The sequence below is a fragment of the Oncorhynchus mykiss genome, unplaced genomic scaffold (assembly GCF_013265735.2).
Source record: "Oncorhynchus mykiss isolate Arlee unplaced genomic scaffold, USDA_OmykA_1.1 un_scaffold_332, whole genome shotgun sequence".
NCBI classification, from domain to species: Eukaryota; Metazoa; Chordata; class Actinopteri; order Salmoniformes; family Salmonidae; genus Oncorhynchus; species Oncorhynchus mykiss.
In genome coordinates this window covers 100,938-107,500 of record NW_023493780.1, presented here as the reverse complement: position 1 = coordinate 107,500, position 6,563 = coordinate 100,938, and positions in this window count along the sequence as shown.

The window sequence follows — 6,563 nt, the reverse complement described above, 5'->3', positions numbered from 1 at the left end:
GTTTTTTTGTTTATGTTTCCTTACTTTTTCAAAGTCTCTGTGCATTTGCAATATGTTTTAATGGGCAGGTACCATCACGAATTTGTTTATCGAATTTGTTTATGTTTCCTTACTTTTTCAAAGTCACTGTGCATTTGCAATATGTTTCAATGGGCAGGTACCATCACGAATTTGTCATGCTCAAAATTTTTTAGATGTATTTTTTTTTGTTTCTTACTTTTTCAAAGTCACTGTGCATTTGGAATATGTTTTAATGGGCAGGTACCATCACGAATTTGTTTATCGAATTTGTTTATGTTTCCTTACTTTTTCAAAGTCACTGTGCATTTGCAATATGTTTCAATGGGCAGGTACCATCACGAATTTGTCATGCTCAAAATTTTTTAGATGTATTTTTTTTTGTTTCCTTACTTTTTCAAAGTCACTGTGCATTTGGAATATGTTTTAATGGGCAGGTACCATCACGAATTTGTTTATCGAATTTGTTTATGTTTCCTTACTTTTTCAAAGTCACTGTGCATTTGCAATATGTTTCAATGGGCAGGTACCATCACGAATTTGTCATGCTCAAAAAATTTTAGATGTATTTTTTTTTGTTTCTTACTTTTTCAAAGTCACTGTGCATTTGGAATATGTTTTAATGGGCAGGTACCATCACGAATTTGTTTATCGAATTTGTTTATGTTTCCTTACTTTTTCAAAGTCACTGTGCATTTGCAATATGTTTCAATGGGCAGGTACCATCACGAATTTGTCATGCTCAAAAAATTTTAGATGTATTTTTTTTTGTTTCTTACTTTTTCAAAGTCACTGTGCATTTGGAATATGTTTTAATGGGCAGGTACCATCACGAATTTGTTTATCGAATTTGTTTATGTTTCCTTACTTTTTCAAAGTCACTGTGCATTTGCAATATGTTTCAATGGGCAGGTACCATCACGAATTTGTCATGCTCAAAATTTTTTAGATGTATTTTTTTTTGTTTCCTTACTTTTTCAAAGTCACTGTGCATTTGGAATATGTTTTAATGGGCAGGTACCATCACGAATTTGTTTATCGAATTTGTTTATGTTTCCTTACTTTTTCAAAGTCACTGTGCATTTGCAATATGTTTCAATGGGCAGGTACCATCACGAATTTGTCATGCTCAAAATTTTTTAGATGTATTTTTTTTTGTTTCTTACTTTTTCAAAGTCACTGTGCATTTGGAATATGTTTTAATGGGCAAGTACCATCACGAATTTGTTTATCGAATTTGTTTATGTTTCCTTACTTTTTCAAAGTCACTGTGCATTTGCAATATGTTTCAATGGGCAGGTACCATCACGAATTTGTCATGCTCAAAAAATTTTAGATGAATTTTTTTTTGTTTCTTACTTTTTCAAAGTCACTGTGCATTTGGAATATGTTTTAATGGGCAGGTACCATCACGAATTTGTTTATCGAATTTGTTTATGTTTCCTTACTTTTTCAAAGTCACTGTGCATTTGCAATATGTTTCAATGGGCAGGTACCATCACGAATTTGTCATGCTCAAAATTTTTTAGATGTATTTTTTTTTGTTTCCTTACTTTTTCAAAGTCACTGTGCATTTGGAATATGTTTTAATGGGCAGGTACCATCACGAATTTGTTTATCGAATTTGTTTATGTTTCCTTACTTTTTCAAAGTCACTGTGCATTTGCAATATGTTTCAATGGGCAGGTACCATCACGAATTTGTTTATCGAATTTGTTTATGTTTCCTTACTTTTTCAAAGTCACTGTGCATTTGCAATATGTTTCAATGGGCAGGTACCATCACGAATTTGTCATGCTCAAAATTTTTTAGATGTATTTTTTTTTGTTTCTTACTTTTTCAAAGTCACTGTGCATTTGGAATATGTTTTAATGGGCAGGTACCATCACGAATTTGTTTATCGAATTTGTTTATGTTTCCTTACTTTTTCAAAGTCACTGTGCATTTGCAATATGTTTCAATGGGCAGGTACCATCACGAATTTGTCATGCTCAAAAAATTTTAGATGTATTTTTTTTTGTTTCTTACTTTTTCAAAGTCACTGTGCATTTGGAATATGTTTTAATGGGCAGGTACCATCACGAATTTGTTTATCGAATTTGTTTATGTTTCCTTACTTTTTCAAAGTCACTGTGCATTTGCAATATGTTTCAATGGGCAGGTACCATCACGAATTTGTCATGCTCAAAATTTTTTAGATGTATTTTTTTTTGTTTCTTACTTTTTCAAAGTCACTGTGCATTTGGAATATGTTTTAATGGGCAGGTACCATCACGAATTTGTTTATCGAATTTGTTTATGTTTCCTTACTTTTTCAAAGTCACTGTGCATTTGCAATATGTTTCAATGGGCAGGTACCATCACGAATTTGTCATGCTCAAAAAATTTTAGATGTATTTTTTTTTGTTTCTTACTTTTTCAAAGTCACTGTGCATTTGGAATATGTTTTAATGGGCAGGTACCATCACAAATTTGTTTATCGAATTTGTTTATGTTTCCTTACTTTTTCAAAGTCACTGTGCATTTGCAATATGTTTCAATGGGCAGGTACCATCACGAATTTGTCATGCTCAAAAAATTTTAGATGTATTTTTTTTTGTTTCTTACTTTTTCAAAGTCACTGTGCATTTGGAATATGTTTTAATGGGCAGGTACCATCACGAATTTGTTTATCGAATTTGTTTATGTTTCCTTACTTTTTCAAAGTCACTGTGCATTTGCAATATGTTTCAATGGGCAGGTACCATCACGAATTTGTCATGCTCAAAATTTTTTAGATGTATTTTTTTTTGTTTCCTTACTTTTTCAAAGTCACTGTGCATTTGGAATATGTTTTAATGGGCAGGTACCATCACGAATTTGTTTATCGAATTTGTTTATGTTTCCTTACTTTTTCAAAGTCACTGTGCATTTGCAATATGTTTCAATGGGCAGGTACCATCACGAATTTGTTTATCGAATTTGTTTATGTTTCCTTACTTTTTCAAAGTCACTGTGCATTTGCAATATGTTTCAATGGGCAGGTACCATCACGAATTTGTCATGCTCAAAATTTTTTAGATGTATTTTTTTTTGTTTCTTACTTTTTCAAAGTCACTGTGCATTTGGAATATGTTTTAATGGGCAGGTACCATCACGAATTTGTTTATCGAATTTGTTTATGTTTCCTTACTTTTTCAAAGTCACTGTGCATTTGCAATATGTTTCAATGGGCAGGTACCATCACGAATTTGTCATGCTCAAAAAATTTTAGATGTATTTTTTTTTGTTTCTTACTTTTTCAAAGTCACTGTGCATTTGGAATATGTTTTAATGGGCAGGTACCATCACGAATTTGTTTATCGAATTTGTTTATGTTTCCTTACTTTTTCAAAGTCACTGTGCATTTGCAATATGTTTCAATGGGCAGGTACCATCACGAATTTGTCATGCTCAAAATTTTTTAGATGTATTTTTTTTTGTTTCCTTACTTTTTCAAAGTCACTGTGCATTTGGAATATGTTTTAATGGGCAGGTACCATCACGAATTTGTTTATCGAATTTGTTTATGTTTCCTTACTTTTTCAAAGTCACTGTGCATTTGCAATATGTTTCAATGGGCAGGTACCATCACGAATTTGTTTATCGAATTTGTTTATGTTTCCTTACTTTTTCAAAGTCACTGTGCATTTGCAATATGTTTCAATGGGCAGGTACCATCACGAATTTGTCATGCTCAAAAATTTTTAGATGTATTTTTTTTTGTTTCTTACTTTTTCAAAGTCACTGTGCATTTGGAATATGTTTTAATGGGCAGGTACCATCACGAATTTGTTTATCGAATTTGTTTATGTTTCCTTACTTTTTCAAAGTCACTGTGCATTTGCAATATGTTTCAATGGGCAGGTACCATCACGAATTTGTCATGCTCAAAAAATTTTAGATGTATTTTTTTTTGTTTCTTACTTTTTCAAAGTCACTGTGCATTTGGAATATGTTTTAATGGGCAGGTACCATCACGAATTTGTTTATCGAATTTGTTTATGTTTCCTTACTTTTTCAAAGTCACTGTGCATTTGCAATATGTTTCAATGGGCAGGTACCATCACGAATTTGTTTATCGAATTTGTTTATGTTTCCTTACTTTTTCAAAGTCACTGTGCATTTGCAATATGTTTCAATGGGCAGGTACCATCACGAATTTGTTTATCGAATTTGTTTATGTTTCCTTACTTTTTCAAAGTCACTGTGCATTTGCAATATGTTTCAATGGGCAGGTACCATCACGAATTTGTCATGCTCAAAAAATTTTAGATGTATTTTTTTTTGTTTCTTACTTTTTCAAAGTCACTGTGCATTTGGAATATGTTTTAATGGGCAGGTACCATCACGAATTTGTTTATCGAATTTGTTTATGTTTCCTTACTTTTTCAAAGTCACTGTGCATTTGCAATATGTTTCAATGGGCAGGTACCATCACGAATTTGTTTATCGAATTTGTTTATGTTTCCTTACTTTTTCAAAGTCACTGTGCATTTGCAATATGTTTCAATGGGCAGGTACCATCACGAATTTGTTTATCGAATTTGTTTATGTTTCCTTACTTTTTCAAAGTCACTGTGCATTTGCAATATGTTTCAATGGGCAGGTACCATCACGAATTTGTCATGCTCAAAATTTTTTAGATGTATTTTTTTTTGTTTCCTTACTTTTTCAAAGTCACTGTGCATTTGGAATATGTTTCAATGGGCAGGTACCATCACGAATTTGTCATGCTCAAAAAATTTTAGATGTATTTTTTTTTGTTTCTTACTTTTTCAAAGTCACTGTGCATTTGCAATATGTTTTAATGGGCAGGTACCATCACGAATTTGTCATGCTATAAAAATCCTGCAGGAATGTGAAATTGACTGGCCCGATGAACTCGGGATGGCTTTGCAGTGATTCTGGGTCATCTCAATCGCTCGTTTGGGTTGATTTCAGAATGTCGCTTTTGGTGATGTTTTTTCACTATAGAATCATATTGCAAATGTACAAGAGTCAAGTGGACAAGAGTCCATCAGTCAATTAGATATCATTCTGACCACCAAACTGATACAAACTGACACCAAACCCACTTTTTCCAACTCGTTTAGTAGCCAACTATTACATACTTCAGAGCTGGCCCAAAATTCACAACGCCTTCGGTACAAACCATAAAAAAACCATAAAACACGTAGTTACGTTCTAGCTGCGGGTCCATTTCTTATGTTATGTGTTGGCCTAGCTGAGGCGACCCCGAATCCCAAGTTTCGGCTCGATAGGTCATTTGGTGTCCGAGAAAAACCCTAATTGGTGCTGAAAATCCACTATTTTCCATGACTTGCTACGGGGTCCTTGAATGAGATATCGGACAGAAACGTTGGGGTCTGTCTATATGGGCCGAGACGTTCGCAATGCACCTAGTCTTGCGACTCTGGGACATTTCTAAATGTCGTCATTTTCGTGATGCAAAAATGAATTGAAGTTATTTCAAATGTACGAGGCTGTTTCTCGGTCCGAGAACCTTCTAGAGCCACGTAACTCACCACGCACCATCTACGGGAGGTCTAGAACAGGTTTCTAAAGTTTCGGAACTCTAGGTCCGACGGTTCTTTTTTAGCTCCAACAAAGCTAACTATTGGAGCCACTGTCTGTCTCTACGCACCCCAATACGTCCCTCCATCCAAGTTGTGTTTTAGTGCAATTTTTTTTTCCTTTGATTTTTTTTGGGAAAAATGACTGATTTACAGTTCATGGGGGTTGCCTAATCACACATATGAAGTTTTGGAAAGATCAGACTTTTTTAACCCTTCGAAACAGCCCCTGAGACACCAATTATGGCACTTCCGGTTGGCACAGGAAGTTATAAATCAACACATATCCTCATTGGGGTATGCTGTTACAGAATCCTGAGTTTTAAGTCCTTACGTTAAGAATTGACTGATCTACACAGGGTTGAATGCACTATGTCTATCAAACTGCATGCAGTGTATGGGTAAACACTTTTAGGGTGATTTGAACCACTTCCGGTTGGTCCAGGAAGCTTAGAATCAACACAGGTAGACCTCATAGTGGCCTGATGGACTGGTACCGAAGACAGGTTCATACGGCATTCATAACCCACATAGGCCTCAGGTTGAAATTAGGGGTGCAGGCAATGTATTCCTATGGGGAGAGATGACACTGTAATCTGTGAGATCAAAAAACACTGTTTTACTGTGAAGGGTTAATGCCACACGGTCAAGGTTAGGCTTGTTGAGATCGGGAGGACCTTAGGAACATTCAAGTGGTGGAATTTTTCTTCTCACCCTAACGGTTCTCTCACTGTCACTCAAAAGCAAATGACATTGTGGTGCAGGCTTCATTTTGGGCCTTCTATTCTAATGGTTGCTGCGCCTAGACCGAGCGAGCTACGGTCAAGCGGGATAGCTCGTTGAACTCAGAACAGTCTGGAGACTATGGTGATGCCATTTTTTGTGTTGATTTCAGAATGCCATTTTGGTGATGGTCCCTCTCCGTTTAAACATATTGCAAATGTACAAAAG